The 17,614-nt window shown below is 37.2% G+C and overlaps 1 long non-coding RNA gene across 1 annotated transcript in view; it reads right to left on the bottom strand.

Annotated features, from left to right (window-relative positions):
- The window catches only part of LOC141579926 (uncharacterized), a 206,016-nt gene that overhangs the window by 188,208 nt on the left and 194 nt on the right, over nt 1–17,614 (bottom strand). Inside the window, exon 2 of the long non-coding RNA XR_012512943.1 lies at nt 15,250–15,292. This is a non-coding gene — a long non-coding RNA (uncharacterized LOC141579926). The remainder of the gene's footprint in view (nt 1–15,249; nt 15,293–17,614) is intronic.

Below are 17,614 nucleotides of genomic sequence, written 5' to 3'. Positions count from 1 at the left end.
GCTTATTTTCTGGCTTACCATAAATGTAAAAAAAAGATTCAAAATTAACAAGAAACTTCTATCTATCTATCTATCAATCATCTATCTATCATCAATCTAATAATTCTCTAACCCTGCTATTTATAAGCCCTATCTGTTCTTGATAGTTTATACTAGTTCATTCCAGTCCTAAAATGTTTACCTTTTCCCTCTCAGGTTTATTTTCCAAAAATCGTGACATAACAAGAAATAGGAGACCTGTGTCAATATAGCTGAGCATTTTAGCATCATCTGGAAAACCTTTTTAGCCTATGTTCAGCTTCCCCATATAAAAGTTGCCAGTAGCTCTATTTTCTTAGCAAAATGATAACAAGCTATAAAAGGTTTACCACACAATTCCAATTTATTTTGTCACAGGGAAGGACTCTTTAATGCTATCTTGTGCCACTTTTTGCTGATATGAGTGTTATTGTAGTCAGTGCATTTTATTATAATATGAGCTTTATGGAAAGCAGCAAGTAACATTTTTTTAAAGGTTAATCATAATTCTTTTACATCAAAAAAAGCAAACAAAAGAGCTTACAAATTAAACCAAAAATTAAAAGCATATGGTTTGGGGTCTTTGTATTGGATTGGGTAAATGTATATATAAATTATACTTTGACCTGAAGGTTCTCCTTACCCATTTTTATTTTATGATTACCTCAAGTCAATGTGGCGTCATGTAAAAGCTTACCTATGCTGTAGTCATTCCATAAACTGCATGAAATAAAACACATCTTTCTGGCTCAATGAAGTTCAGAAAGCTTGGGTCTTCACTCCTATAAATGTATCATATTGCATTTACTGGCTAATAAAGTCTCCAAGAACAAGATTGCCCTTCTTTTCACGACTTGATCCTTTACAAATTTACAAATGTAATGCTTTAACCTACTTGAACTCAACTCTGGCTCACTGAGGAAGATGGAACCAAGGGAGGGTGTCTGTTCCCAGTTAGCAGGGCTCCAGCAGCCAGACCAGGAGGGGCAGCCTCATGCCTGAGGGATGTGGCTGGCCTCTGCTAGAAGTTTGTACAGCCTGAGTTACTGGGGTTAATGAACCAAGGTCAAAACAAGAAGACAAAAGGAGAAAGCACAAAACGGGGACCTGGTACCAGAAGGCTAGGTCATGAGGTAAGGGCAAGGTCTGTTGTCAGGCTGGAAACCAACTCCCCGAAAACCAAACAGAGATAAGAGCTGAAGGACAGGTAACATTCTTGAGACTCTAGGTGTTTGTTCTTTCTTAGGCATCAGATGTTTAGAGAAAATTTCCCTCAGAGCTTCTGTAAACATTCTTAGCTATCCGACCTGAGGAGGTTGTGACAGTCAAGTGGCCTAGAGGGTTCTGCAATAACAAATTCTTGCTCATTCAAAGCCCACTTTGAGAAATTTACTTTATTTCCTTAAGGGATATAGTTTAGACATAGAAGCTCCAAAGGTGGTAAATATGTAAGGAAAAACTGTAACAACATCATAGGCAGTAACTTGAATGCGACCTTGAATAAAAGAAGTTTTTTAAATCAAACAATAAAATGTTTTGTCTACACAACTGAGAGCATTCCCAACTAGGAAAAGCAAAATAACTTTGTGTAGGAAGTAGAGGGTGGATGGAGAAAAGAAAGACTAAAGAAGAGAGAAGACATAAGAGGTAGTGGGAAGGAGTGGTGAAGAGTCCCCTCTGAGCAGCGGGGGTGTGCACTTCAATCACCAGGTAGAAGAATCTACTCCCATTGAACCTCAAAGGTTTGAATATTATCCTCATGTAAAGCTGGATATTTTCTGAATTTCCTGGATATTTCACATTGAGTCTATTAGTCAAATGGATAAAGCTGTCTGCTAAATAATTCAAAGAATTGCTTTAGTTTCAGTGACAACCACAAAAATGTAAAGCATACATAATCTAGGTAATTTCAAATCAAGGCATTTGTGCCTAAAGTAATTACCCCATTTTCCATTCCACTCTGCTAGCTGATCTTCACTGGAACCATCAAACAGATGGCTTTTTGAGTCTAAAATGTGTATACCCCTTTTGTATCGATGTTTTTTACCAGGGACGACACAACTACTACTAGTGTTTAAAGTCACATCCACCTGCTTCTCTGCCTTCCCAAAGGAAATACATCCCATGATCACCAGTCCAGTGGTGACAGTAGAGTCTGTTACTGTCTCCCGAACCTTCTAAACCACTGAAAGCACTCAGTGACCACTGGCCACCTGTGCTCAGTTCTGCCATTTTAAAACAATTTAGAATCTTATTGAAAGCGAATCCTTTTAATTAAAATGGTGGTAGCTCTGGCTCTCCTTAGATGAATGTGGGAACCACAGTAAATAACATTGTATAAGGTCCCCAATTGCTAACATTTTTATCTAACTGAAAAATCAAGTTACATGAAGGGCAGTCTGAAGGTGGTGCGTGGAGGACAGGAAGGTTATAGAGAACGTTCACAGGAAAACAAGTCCCCTCCACCTTTCTCCACTTCTATTCCATACCCTGTGATAGAAGATATGCATTTTTTACAAAATAAAAACATATATGGGGACAACCTCCACTATTCTCTGAGTTGCTGTCTTTGTTTTTACAGGTCAGGGGACTGAAACAACCATTTGTAACACAGAGAACTGAAATGCCAGCTGTTCTGTTTCTGTATTATTATCTTTATTTTTGATGCAGTTGAGACACCACTACACACACACACACACACACACACATTAGAAAATAAGAGAAACACTTTGCAGTGAAAAATCTGTTTGCAGTGGTACCATGCTTTCCTGAACATTTTGGGTAACATTTGCTTATTCTTCACAACAAATATTTGGCAGACCAACTGTGGCTTAAATAGTAGCTAAAATTCTGTAGTGGAGACATTGTTACTGGAGGACTGGTGAACATTCAGTCCAGTTAAATGGAATATTGAGCTTCTACTCTGTGCTTAGCATCTCTAAGTGCTGGGATATACAAAAGAAGTGTAAGAAGCACTTCTGGCTTTTCTCGATATTTTTGAAAAGAAGAGACAACTATAGAAGACAGTATGCAATTGAGGACCAACATGTTTCATGTCAAGGGCATGTTCTTGTTTTAAGCCATTAAGGAAAAAATAAATTGTATCAAAGCTCTGCTAAGAAACAAGGTTAAGCTTTCCTTGGAGTACTGAGTGTCAGGGAAGATGAGAAGGGAAGACTTTAAAATTAGATAGTACCAATCCAGGTCATCAATGGGGCAGCAAATATCTCATCCAGATTATCCTCACACAGACTGGGTTTGAATCCTTACTCCTGAACTCATTTATTTTGTGATCTTGGACAAATGTTTAACTTCTTTGAGCTTCCAATTCCAAATAAAGATCATAATGTAATTTATTTCCCTCAAAGCCTCAATGAAGCAGGGGCACAAATGTAAAAGAGTTTTATTTTTGTCCAATCACCACTTTTAGCATTGCTTTCAGAAAATCTGCCATTCTTCTTTGAGAACTAAAACTCCTATAATGTCTCATCCCTATGTTAAACAGTACTGAGACCAGGAATAATTTTCTCTCCGTGTTCAGCATTACTGAGACGGAGCAAAATAACGTGGCTGCTTGATCCAGAAAAGGGCTGTTCTGAAAGAGAGTACTGTAAGGCCGGTTGCCTTGCAGGGAGCTCGGACACCCCCATCCTTCTCCACACCTAAGTTAAGTCACCAGAATCTGCACTCAGCATCTAGCTTCCCCACGCCCACCTCTGCGCTCTGCACTAAACTCTGCACTGGCACCTAGCCAGCCATTAGAAAACCCTGCCAAAACCTGCCCAATAGCACATTGCCCTGTCCAGCCTGCCCCCCCAAAAATCCCGCCTACCCACGTATAGCAGCTTGCCACGTCCACATCCTATTTCCCCACAGCTAATCAGAGTGCCTTCCCTCCTTATATAACCCCACGCCTCACTTCAGGCATGAGAGAAGTCAGGTGTGACTTTCCTGGTCTCTTTCCCCAGGACCACGGAACCTTGCCCCGGAAGCTGAACAAATTAGCATTTAATCTTTTTGTGCTGGCCTCAGTTTCCTCATTTTAAACTAGACAATAAACCTTATAAGGACTATAAACCAGTTCTCAAAGATAAACTGGCAACTACACAGTTTACAGATTAAGTCCAGCAACTTGCTCAGAGGATTCACTTCAAGCCCTTAGCCTTGCTTTAAACTGATCAAAGCTATTATGTCATACTGCCCAAGCTCATTCAGTTACTCCTACCCCTGCCTTGCAATATCTACCTTAAAACAACCAACCAAGGTCCCAACACCTTTTCCTCATTTCCCCATTTTGAGGTGCCACTAAGACTCTGTAGATCTAATAAATTTCTCTTGGCTGGATATACAGATTTTTCTAGTTTTTCAAGAGAGTTTATGGTAGACACAACCCTTAACCATATCTTCAACAGGTTTCATAATATTCTGAGCACAATGGAATTAAAATACATACATATATATTCTGGCTTATGAAATTCAATTTCTATGCTCTCGAAAGCACTCGCCCAACCTTTCCTCACCTTAGATGTGTGGCTTAAGGGACTTGGAATGGGGAGGTAGCTTGGTCTTCTCTTTAAATGGGAGTGAGATAGGAGGTGGAGCGGAGCGGGTATTTGGTTTGAGGTGACCCTACTTCCTTTGCAGACCTAACATTTCCAGGGATAAAGGATTTTCTTGGGTAACTGGTTACTTACTAGTCAGCAGTGTGGAGAGGTTCTTTTGCATTTTTCTGCTCTGGCTGGTTCCAAATGTTCTTATCTTCAGCAGTAGGGTGGCCACTGTGTAGATGGTGGGTTGGCTTTTTCTGGTCATGGTCAGCATCATGCTGGCCCCTCCATCACTGATGTCTCCCTCCTTTTCCTTCATTCCTTCCTTCCCATTCCTTTTCCTTTCTTCCTTCCTTTCTTTTTTTGAGATAGAGTCTCACTCTGTCGCCCAGACAGGAGTGCAGTGACATGATCTTGGCTATCTGCACCCTCCACCTCCTGGGTTCATGCGATTTGCCTGCCTTAGCCTTCTCAGTAGCTGGGACTACAGGTACCTGCCACCATGATCAGTTAGTTTTTTTTTTTTTTTTTTTTTGTAGAGACTGTGTTTCACCACGTTGGCCAGGCTGAGCTCAAACTCCTGACCTCAAGTGATCTGCTTGCCTTGGCCTCCCAAAGTGCTGAGATTACCAGTGTGAGCCACCGCGCCCAGCCAGATGTTTCACTCCTAAGGGATCACCCTCTCCATCAGTTCTTGCCTCCAAAATCTTTTCTTGGTGCAGTGTTGCTCCACTCTGCCTTCTCTTATAAACTCTGTGCTCCTTCTATGGAGCCACAGGAACTACTGAGAAACTGAGACTAATAACAGAACATTGTAGTGAGAATTAAACACACTACTAATATATGTGGCACATAAGCAATAAGTTGTAATGTTCTTTCTTCCCTATTACATGCAGTGCACTGTGTTAGTGATGGTGCCTTTGTAGTTTGGAGTGAAAATATGAGTATTATTTTTTTAAGTATGTAAGAAAAGGTTCATAAACATACTTTAAACCCAAAATCTAACCTACTGTGGTTTCATTAAACTACAAACTAATGTAGATTTACCATCACATCTTTTAAAATTCTAGTCAAGGCCAATGAGGAACAAAACAATGACGCCACGGTGGTACCTCATTTTGACTGTTTTTGTTGTTGTTGCTTTTATTTTTTGTTGTTGTTGTTGTTGTTACTGCTATTGTTGCTTCTTAATAATAATAAAATATTTAATTCAGAATCTGAAAAGTAGATGCTTTATGGTTGATGAAATTAGACTCTATTCAAGGTGTAAAATTAATATGTGCCAACACAAAAGTGAGACATTTCACTTAACATTTTCCATGACATGTCTTAAAGACTATTGCCATTTAGGGAGATTCAAAAGAGAAAAGTGAAAAATAGTTATAGCATATGAGTGTAATAAAAAAGTTTAATCACGAACTACCAATACACCAAACTGGTAGGACAGAGTTTACATTAGATCACAGGAATGAATATAAAAAATACAGGCAATATTTTTGAAAAAACAACCAGCAGTGAAAAATTTATTTATAATATAAACCAGACACTCCAAAATAATTTGTGGTTTACTTAATTCTTACCGTTCATCCTATATTCTTTTGAATAAGCTGAAGGAAGGCACCCGAGTAACTACCTCAGCTGTTTTTGATTTTGATTCTGAATTTTCCATGAGATGAAAACTCTAGTGTATATAACAAAAAAAGATGGCATGTCATTTTTTTAAAGTTAGATTTTTTTTCCCTCAGTGTAGATACATATTAAAAAGAAATGTATTATAATAAATTACTATATTTCCAAATTGTCTCATTATTTTTGGGCAAACAATAATTGCATACAAATTCTGAATAAAGGAATATCACATTGCATCTTATATGTTCTGCAATATGCACTCATAGAAAATCATTACAGTAACAAAACCAGCTGCATGTAATAGAAAGCAAATGATTTACAATGTTACTGTGAGAAACTACTTTATTTCATATTATCATAAAAAGAACAGAACCGAATATTTGCATGACAAACAGAAGAATCCAGAAATTCCAAATGCAACCCAGTTTTTTAAAATTTAAATAGGTATTAATGCTGGAAGGTGATTTGAAAAGCCGTCCACTCTAGAGAATATTAGCAATTATAATTTGCAAAGTCATTATTAGTCCAACAATTGAAAGAAAAATTCTACAAACATGAATAGAATATAGAAAAATTGGAGTGATACGTGCTTCTATCATACAACATCTGCGTTAAAGAGCTTATACTTAGTGATTTTGAACACTATATTTCATTTAAACTGAGAATTACAATGCATTTTTGTTCTTAAATAAAGCTTGACCCTGAAATTTTAACCACACCAAAAGCTTTCGATGACTGTGTTTTAATGTTTTATATATCAGTCTGCCTACCACAGCTCCATCCACATGAACTGGCCCCGCCCACATCCCTAAGAAAAGGGAAATCCTTCCCAGACCTCAGAGCCCTAGATCTCTCCCTCTACCCAGCCACAGATACAGGTCATGGAGCCAAAGCTGCCATGATATGTCCTGCCCCAAGAAAAACTGACACTTCTCTCAATCATGGAAATTAAGGCTAAAAACTATAAGTCAGTGCCACAATAAGTCCTGGCAAGAAGAGGGAGAATTAAGAGAAGGAAACAGAACAGGAGTAGGCAGGGGCTGGGAGGGAGGGACAAATTACAGAGTCCTAGGTGACAGTGAGGAGATGGAGACACAGGGAGAAACAGACAGAGCCTGGGTAGCCAGGCATGTCAGGAGTGGATTACCTGTACAAGCCTGGACTCTTGCTGCCAAGACCCCCTCAAACTCCAGCTAAACTCCAGGATGCCTGGCTCAGGACTGACTACTAGGCTTAAATATTCATGAAATTCCATACCTCTAATTTTGCTCCACATACATCAATATAACAAACCATTCTAAACAAATTAACTGGCATGAATCTCAGGTCCTGCAGCCAAAGAATATATAAATTATATATATATGGATAAAATTCAACATATTAACTATATATGCCTATAACATAATAATTAGTATATGTTATATTGTGATAGTTATATATTTATAAATTATAATACTATACAATGTAATATTTATATTTCTAATAAGTTTATAATACTCAACATAGAAATTATATAGTATATATGTTATTATTATATATTATGTACATAAAATTGTAGGTTATTATATATGTCACAAAACCAGAGAAAAGTTCCAAGACTCAAATATTTATGCCTGAAGTCCCAGCTTTAAATCCCTTGTTAGAGCTATTGAGTTAGAGTGCTCTTCAGCGATCATGCTTTTTAGAAGAGCAACTCATTCAAGTTATCTAATAAATTTTATAGTGGGTGCACTGAATGAACAGAAAATATATTTTAAATATAATTTAAAAAATACATTAAATAAGCACAGTAAACCTGCTTTTAGTTTAAGTCTTTATTACTGATCACTGTGTATCATAATGACACTGAACTACAATACACCAAATATTGCAACAGAGCAAGCTATCAATCCAAACCTTGGAGCTCTCCTAAGATGGCCGGGTTTACAAATGTAAACACTGATTTTACCTAACCAGTTAAAAAAAAAAAAAAGCGATAAACTGTGTGAAATGCTGCTAATTGGCCAAATAAGAAATGGATTGTGAAATGTGTAGCCGGAGACGGGTGAAGACAAAAATTTGACTGATGTATGTTCAAGAGAAAAAGAGCAGAAAGAGAAAGCAAATATGAACAAGTCTTTCATTCAGTAAGTTTTGCTCTAAAAAGAAACAGGTAGCTGGAGGCGGTGCAGTGGTGTATGGACAAGTAAGTTTTTTTTCTTTTTTTTAATATGAGAAATACCAGATAATATTTGTATGTTGAGGAAATTGATCTGGTAGAGAAAAAAGCCACTGAGCATGCAGGAGGGAGAAAGGATAATGGCAGATGCAAAATCCTTGAGAAGACAAGAAGAGATGAAGTCCATTACCTGAATCTCAGATGGGAAGGAACACAGACAGGTGATCTACTACTGTAATAGGAGAGGAGAGGCAGGGCAAGTATTGGGGTAGCTTCATGAACTATATTTCTATTAATTCATCTTAAAGTTTCATTAATTTATAAGCTGCGACACCACAATATCAATTTCTACTGCAGTGAGAATCAACCAAGATCCTGCATCTTTTCCCTGTATGTTGGTAGGTCACCTAACCAAAACACTCCTAATTTTTAAAAACAAGTTCACTAACAACATCACTTCAGGTTTATGTTAATACATCCGGAACATCTAGTTCTTATGTTCTACCACAAGGTAATAGTATAGGGGACCTAAGACCATTTCATCACATCATAGAAGGCTCCTGGAACTCTTGGGCTCGGGTCATGACCTCACTTTGCTTACAATATATTATTCCTTGTAGCAGGTACAATATTTCAGGCCATATACTCAGATGATAGGCAAGAAATATAACTCTACTTCCCTATTACTCAACATAATCTCTATTTTGATTCTCCTAGCTCTACTCTTGTCAAAATATATCCAGAAAATGTCATATCTGCATAAATGCAATCATTTCAGGTTTTAAACTCAGATAAAATTTTCATCTCCCTATCCTTCTCCCTAAGACCAAAACTAAGTTCTAAAGGCTGGACTGAAATTGAGGCCCCAAGGAGAAGCTCAGGAGGGTCTATGGTTGTCAGCATCGACTCCCATTAGCAAGTCATATGAAGTCATGTGGCTGGTCCCTGGTTCTTTATCCACGTACTCTGAATTTTCCCAATCCCAACCCAAAGAACCCTAGTATATCAGCTCTCTCTCAGTCATTTTCACACATTTCAGGGAGAAATGAAATTTTTGGAGGTTCTCCGTACCTCTCTGATGGCAGGAAGCTCAGGGAGTTGCCTGTATCAAGACTATCTCTGCCTTGAGTCTCCCTGCCCTGCTATTCTACTGTACCATTGCTGCTCCAAGCCAATGTGGTACTGGGGATTAGGGAGGTCCAGGAGTTTGCTCACTTTCAAGGTCTTTCTTGAGAAACAAGATCAAAGTGACATTTACTTTTGGATGCCAAAATTTACCTGGATGGTCTATCATCAATCTGCCCAACTCCAATGCTCAAGAAGTGAGGAGGCAAGTGGAACGCTCTTGGAGACAGTCCACCTGTCCAACTATCTTGATCTTTACAAGCTCCCTATCCTTCACTTCTTCCAATGAAATCCTTGTCTAGTGTAGCTCTTTCATCAACTGCATTCTTCCCCAATTTTTTTCTTTACTGCATACATTTTGGCCTTTGTTCTAGCTTCTCCTATTGTCTACTTTGAAATGGGAAAGCTGAGAATTGACTCTGTTGTATGCCTTGGCCTCAATACTCTGGAGCAGTAAGTTTGGCTCTCCTAGCTACTGCCTGAAACTAGAATGAAGGTCATAAGGGGGCCAGTAATTACTAGGAATAAGAAAAACATAAGTTATTATCAAGATATTATCAACCTTACAACCACACGAGCTTGTTAAGGCATGTTTTTCCAAGAAGGCTTTTGGAATAGGTTTGCCATTTCATAATAAATTTAAATTTAGTCTGTTTTAATACAGTATATAGTTATAATCAATTTGGTTCATCACATATATTTATCTGCATATATTTATCTTCTTAACTATCAAGTTCTTATTTATCCTTCACATGTTCTTTAGCTTATAAAGTTGAATTGGATTTAACATAATTTGAATGATGGTAAATTAGAATTCTCTTGCTTTTAAATGTTCTGCTGTTATTTTAAGCAAGCTTTGATGCTAGAAGAAAAAAGTGTGCATGTTAATAGGCATACATTTAATAGACACAAAACTAAAACTAAAACTGTGATAAAATTTCATATTTGTAAAATTATTTACAGTTTACAAAATGGTTTTACATGCATTATTTTTATTCTCCAGCAAGTGTCTACTATAGGTTGAGTTAGTGTGTGAGGATTGGTCTCCTGAACGAAAACTCAACATTTTTCCACAAGGAACAGACTGTTAGCATTTTCACCTTTGGTTATGAAAGCAGAAGAGTTGAGTGATATCCTAGGTCACTGTCCATGCATAAAGTTTTTAAATATATTTCAATTTCTCTGCAATTTATGGACACCAAACACCACAGTATTTGATAATGTTGCTCACAGAGTATGTCATGGGGCACAAAATACGTCAATTATGCTTTGCCATTGTTATCCCTGTGCTTTCACTGAAGCAGTGTTAGGCCCTGGCATCATGCCAAGGATGCTCTGATAATGCTTAAAGCCAATTGAAGTCCAAGAGTTGTCCAAAGGATATGAAGGATCTATTTTTCAAGTGTCCTGATGTGAGCAATACCTAAAGAGAGCTCTGCAACCTCACAATCTTTGTGATGAGACAGGAAAAAAAGTGGTAATGTGGGTATTGGCTGCAGCTTCACCTCTTTCAAATTAAATGAGATTGAGATGTTAATGAATGCAGTATAATGTAAGTCATCAGCAAATGTCAGCTATTATTATTATTAACATTGAGATAACAGAGTTAACATTAGAGTAGCAAATGGAAGTTAGAAAATATTGATTAGCCCAAGGTGATGATATTGGGATCTGGGGCCCCTGGCAGAGCACTCTTCACTAGGATTAGCACTCTTACAAAAGAGATCCCAGAGAGCTGGCTCATTCCTTCTACCCTTGAGAACACAGTGAAAAGACTGTCATCTAGAAGGAAGTGGGCCCTCGCTAGACAACCATTCTGCTGGTACTTTGGTCTTTTGACTTCCCATCTCCAGACTCGTGAGAAATAAATTTCTGTTGTTTATACGCCATGAAGGAGAAGGGAAGGGAGGAGAGGTGAGTAAAGGAGAGGGAAGGGGAGGGGAGGGGGAAGGGAGGAAGGAGAAGAGAGAAGGAGGAGGGGGAGGGGAAGGGGAAGGAAGGCAGAGGAAATGGGGAGTAGAGGTAGAGAAAAGGGAAGGAGAGGATGGATACACTGATTAGCAGAATGTTATAAGATTCACATGAGGATATTATACTTTTGTTTTTAAATTTATCATAATTCTCTCTGAAGTGAAAATCTAGAATATTAAAATACTACCTGGTATATGATCTATTACATAAATTTCTAATTTTGCTATTTACAGGTATATAAAGTAAGGAGTTATTTTTCTTCAACTCAAGGATCTGATTCATTTTTATAAAGTTGTTAAAATTATGCGTAGAAACTTATTACTGAATTTTAAAAGAAGGCTTGAAATACATTAAGAGCTTATTTTATGTTACTTTTGTTTAGAAAAAGAGTGTCCAATAACACTGAGTTTGGCTTGAAACAAAAATAACTCAGGGTCTCTATTTGCTGTTTCTCACTTGCTGGGTTAGAGGGCATCTGCTGCAGCTCAAGATCCTTAATTATTTGGTGAGAAACGGTCCAGACCAATTGCTGTGTAGCCTTTGCCTTCAGGTAGGAGGAAAGTACTTGGAAAAAGGAGGGGCACATCATCAAGCCAACAGCAACAAGCGTCTTTTGAGCAGTTCCTATATTTCAGGCCCTCTCTGTATTTTTACCTGACTGCCTTATTTAATCCTCCCAACAACCCACTTGGCAGATGAGGAAACCTAAATTTGGAAGGTTTACATAATTGCCCAAGGTCACATTGCTATTAGTCTTCAGGGGGACAAAAATCTATCACAGGGAGTGTATTTAATAGTGTTCAGTAAGTGTCTCCATGCAAGGAACTTTGAAGGAAATCTTCATTCAGAAAGGGTTACAAGCCCTTGATTCCTGACATGCCTAATACAGAAGACTTCACTTTTACAAAGCTAGCTTGCTCATTTTTTTTTTCAGTGTCCAAGCATAGACAGAAAGGAAAACTAAGACCATTGAAGGAGGTCACCTTATAAAGGTGATTTGGGCAAAACCTACCTTGGAAATTCATGCAACACACTTCATACTTGGAATAGGGTCATTTAAAAAACTTCCTTAATTTTCCTTGAAACCTCAGGTTAAAAGAACACAGTTATAGGCACAAATTACAGAATCCATATACCTTCTCATCTTGCATAAACTTGATTACCACAGTAAAATGCAGTTTCTCATTAATACGAATCTATTGGGAAGCCACTGTGGATAACCTGAGATCCAAGTTTGGAGAGAGAAGAAATTTAAAATTCACTGTTTTCTGGAAGAAGAGTTTAAGTTGCTCAAGGTCATATACATTATTTTATTGAGCCAGATGACTTCTGTCCACTATACTATATAATTCCTGAAAGGAGGAATTTCTTTTAGGTCTACATTGCTAAGCAACACCTTAAGCTCAGTTTTGGCTGTGCAGATCATCCATGATCATTCCAATAACCAGAAAATGATTATAATACATACTTGCAACAGTCCTTCCCTATATCACAACTTATAGGTGCTCTGAAGGTGACCTAACCCAGAAAGTATAAAAGATAGGCACATAGTTCTAAGCCCAAAGTGCTTTTATAATCAGATATCCAGATGGACTAAAACATGGTTGAGGTCAGTTGAAAGTTGATTTAAAATAACTGTTTAAAACTGGCCCTGGAACAAGAAGAGTTGGATCTATCCCTCAAAATGCCACTTTCCCCCTGGGCTTTATATCAAACACACAAAATATAACAAATAAAGCAAAACATACCAAAGACATTTACTTTGTTTAACATAGATCAAGTAAGTAGAAAGGCAGAGAACACTAGATCTCACATGGAGGAAAAAAGCACCACCACCAAATGCTTTAGCCAGCTGTCCACCAGTTTAATGTTCTCTAAATGAACATATTTCCAGAAATATTATCCCAGAAATTTTATAGATTAAAGACTGTCCCAGAAATATTATAATTTGAATCCCTTATTCTCTGTTTAAACAATAATCCCATCTTTGATTTTTTTAATTGCATTTTAGGTTTTGGGGTACATGTGAAGAACATGCAAGATTGTTGCATAGGTACACACATGGTAGTGTGATTTGCTGCCTTCCTCCCCATCACCTATATCTGGCATTTCTCCCCTTGCTATCTCTCCCCAACTCCCTACCCTACCTCCCCCTCCGATTTTAACTGAATATAAAAAAATTAGCAGATGTTTACAAAGTACAAAGATAATACGTTTATATAACTTTGCTAATCATTGCTTTTAGGAATAATCAAAATTCCCTAGCCCTTATTAACCTCACCTAAATCAACAGAAGTAACAATGTTCTGGAAGATTTCAGAAATACTCATGATGATGAGACAATTGAAATTTGAAGACCAATATCAAAGTAGTCACAAAATCATCTTCCAATAGCAATAATCTCTGCTTCTCAGTAAATATAATGAAAGAATTTGAGAATTCTGGATTTGGAAGTGGTCTCTGAAGCATAGACAAAACCCAGCTTTCCAGGCCTGTAACTCCTTAGTTTATAGAACCAGGATTAGAATTCAGGTCTAATGCTCAGGCCCATGGATGTTCCATACTCTCACTCACAAACTCCCAATAATTTCACTGCTGATTGTCAAAAAATAAAAATAAAAAATCCCTGCATATATGCATAGGAGACACATGTAGATGTTTATGCAGCATTGTTTATTATAATTGAGAAACTAGAAATAACTTAAACGTCCTTTGGAAGGAGAAAAGATCAGATGGGGCTTATTCATCTCACCCAACACCATATGCCAGTTAAAGTAAATCAATTCATGTTCTATGCATTAATATGCATTGATTTTGTTACAGGAATAAAAATTATACAACAGAATAGTATGATACTATGAAAACAAAATTAAAAGATGTTCCCCACAAAACCTTCTTATATGCAAATGTGTATTTTGCTCCATAAGTTCTTACCAATCTCAGCATGTTTTCACAGTTCAAAAAGGCGACAGATAATACAAATAGAAATTATATTTATCACTACAATCAAAAAGTTCAAGGCTTTTCAAAACCACTTGCACCTACATGTTATTTCTTCTAAATCTTGAGCTGTTGGTGTCAATTTCCTCATGTAGGGCCTATTAGTAAGACTTATATTTACTTGCTTTCTGTGATCATTAATTACCTTCATTTGCGAGAGGCAGAGCTCTCAGGACATCTTGAAAAATTTTATTTTTCTTCTGAATTAGAGAATTCTTTATTAATAAGTTACATAAACAGGAAATCAGCTTTAATATATTGACCAAATTCAATTAGATAGTTATAATGCAATTTGCTTCTTCGTGACGTGGATATACTATGCAGAATCTTTAAATGTTAGAGGATGCTTTGGTAGTTGCTATAAAAGACTCATTTTACAGATGGCCCAAAGAAGAAAAATAACTTCCCTAAAGAAATGTAGCTAGTAATAGGCAGACCTGGGATTAAGACCCAGGCTGCTGATTAGATCTCTTTACACTACATACGACGTTACTTTTGAGGCATCACAAACTGTATCCACACTGCCCAATCCCAGAAGAGAAATTAATCAGTCCAGTGATGAAAACAAAACAATCACCAAAAATCTCCAAATGCTAGTTCATTGCTGTAATAATTTCAAGTCAACTTGCCAAATATTCTTTTACTTTTCAACTCGTTATGTGGAGACTGATCTATCTACGTATCTCCAATATGACTCTGGGGCTTTGTCATATGTACATGTACGTGAATTTTACATACATTTCAGTGTGTATATATTTGAGGTGTGTGTGCATATCTGAAGTCTAAAGACTGTAACGATACCTTGAGAAAGCTTCTTGTTGTCCTTATGTTTCTGAATCTCCATCTGGAAAATAATTAATATCCATTACATAATATATATAGAAGCATTAACCCGCTTGACCCAGTGGGCTAGTTAAACATGAGAGCATTATAATTGTTCTGCGACAGATTTGCAAGACGCCCTTTCAGAGATGCCTTTGTCCAAAGGGAAAATCTCTCACAATGTTTGGAATAAGTCTCCTTATGGGACTTTACTGAAAGGGGCAACACTTAGTAAATATTTTCATCTGTGAAATCCTCTACTCCTGGGGAATAAATATTGACTATTTTAACTTTCTGGTCAAAGCATTCTTATTCATTGCTGTAGACATTGTTAACAGTTTAAAATTAGAATGTTCAGCATTTTTCTTCTAAAATACATTATTTTCCCAAGACTTTGATTTTGGAATTGTACCAAACATTTCTGGATATATCATTAGTCATAGCAGAATTTTTTTTAAAGTGACTCTCTTCAATTCTGGTATGTTGTCCTTATGCATGCAATCCTTTCTTTTTTAAATTGTTGTTCATGTATATCTTAGAATTAGTAAAAAGAATGTTTAAAACTGCAAAACAATAAACATTTTAGGAGAAGGACTTTGATCTCGGATCTTCTGTAATTGGCATTATTTTTCACTATAAGCCAACCATATCTTTGACTCAACTGTCATGTTTTTACTCTGTTAATATAATCAAAAAAAGGAAAACTCTATAGGAAGTCATTTCCTTTTTATAATGCAATCCCAGATTCTATTTAGCTCATTTAGGTTTGTTTTTTGTTTATTTGCTTTTCCCAGGGGCAAAAATATGTTATTTTATTATCCTGGCTTAAAAAATATTAACTCATAATTTCTGATTTCACCAGTAAAACTAAACAATTTTGGCTTTAGCCAGGTGTTGGGAAAACTCAAAAGACATTTAGGTGCGACAGAAAGAGAGGTTAGTAATTCCAGTTGTTCAGCTCTTGCCTTTAGAGTATTCTCTGAATTGTATTGGAGTATGCTATTGAGTTGCTGTGAACTACTGCTGCCAACTTCCACCCTAGAGATGGCTATATTTCAGAGATGAGTGAAATGATACTTGTAAATAAGTTTATAATCATTAATAAAGCTTATCAAACAATTTAAGCTCTTCAGAAATACACATCCACTATTCTAATTGTCTCTTATTTAATTACAACCTTTAATAAAGAAATGAAAACTTTAAAAAATGTATAAAAACTCTAAACATTAAATTTGATTTCATGATGTTTATTTGGTTTTTGTAAGTTTCAGGTGTCAAATTATTTCTCCTTAGAGATCTTAGTGCAATTCCACCAATGACTGTTCCAAAGTACTGTTTGAAAATCCCTAAGAATATTTTTCTTTAGTTGACAACTGTGCACTCTGGGATTCATATGCTATATTCGCAGTATGATGATTTTGTTGTTTTCCACACATGGCCTTTTCATACACTGTCTCTCAGGGATGAAAAATTCTGCCTTGAATGAAGAAGTTTTAAACTTTCTTGAAAATAATAAACACGATATTTTACATGTTTATGGCCACTTAAGTTAAAAAAAAAAAACTCTGCATTTACACGTATCATATTGTCTCACTCTCAAAATTAGTCTTGTAAAGGGAAAAAAGGCATTAAGTTATTGAATAAATTGAGTGTCTGCTGCATGCTAGGCTCTATGAAGGGGCTGCATGATAGACAAGGTGGTCCCAAAACATAAAATTTTCTTGGGAAGGTAAGACACGAACAGAATTAAAGGCAATAGGTGTAGTAGGTGTCTCTTCCAATTGAGAAACAGAGGGGCAAAAGGAGATTTCTGTGCCACTTTGTGCCAGGAAAGACACATGTATTATCTCCTAAAACTCGAAAGTCATGTTTGGGGCGTGGTCTCCACAGGATCTGCACAGTCTACTACAGTGTGAGTCCCCAGGGGGGTCCTTTTGACGTCGTCATGGAGTCTTAGACATGACGTGGAACTGGCTTTTTTTACTCGTAAAAACACTGAGGCTCGGGGAGGTGAAATGACTTGGCTAGGGTCACACACAGTGACAGCAGCAGAGGCGCAGCCGGAACCAGGTCTTCGGACGCCAGCCCAGTGCCTCCCTACATCTCTACTCCCTGTGTTCGTTTTGGAAGCTATTTGCCTCCCTCTCGCCCCTCTTCTGGGCGTGGGATGTCACTTTCAGTGAACTGACGGACTTTTCAAAAACAGAAGGGTGGATAAAAGGTTGGAGAAAAGTTTGCTTTTGGTCAGTGGAGGCCTGATTCGTTCCAACACCATTTATGGATCTGCTCGTGCCTGGCACTAGGCATCCAGGACACAGCGACAACAGATTCACCGCCCTCAAAG

The sequence above is a fragment of the Saimiri boliviensis genome, chromosome 12 (genome assembly GCF_048565385.1).
Source record: "Saimiri boliviensis isolate mSaiBol1 chromosome 12, mSaiBol1.pri, whole genome shotgun sequence".
Lineage (NCBI taxonomy): Eukaryota > Metazoa > Chordata > Mammalia > Primates > Cebidae > Saimiri > Saimiri boliviensis.
Note: the sequence above shows the minus strand (reverse complement) of the source record. Positions and strands in the feature narration are given on the sequence as shown.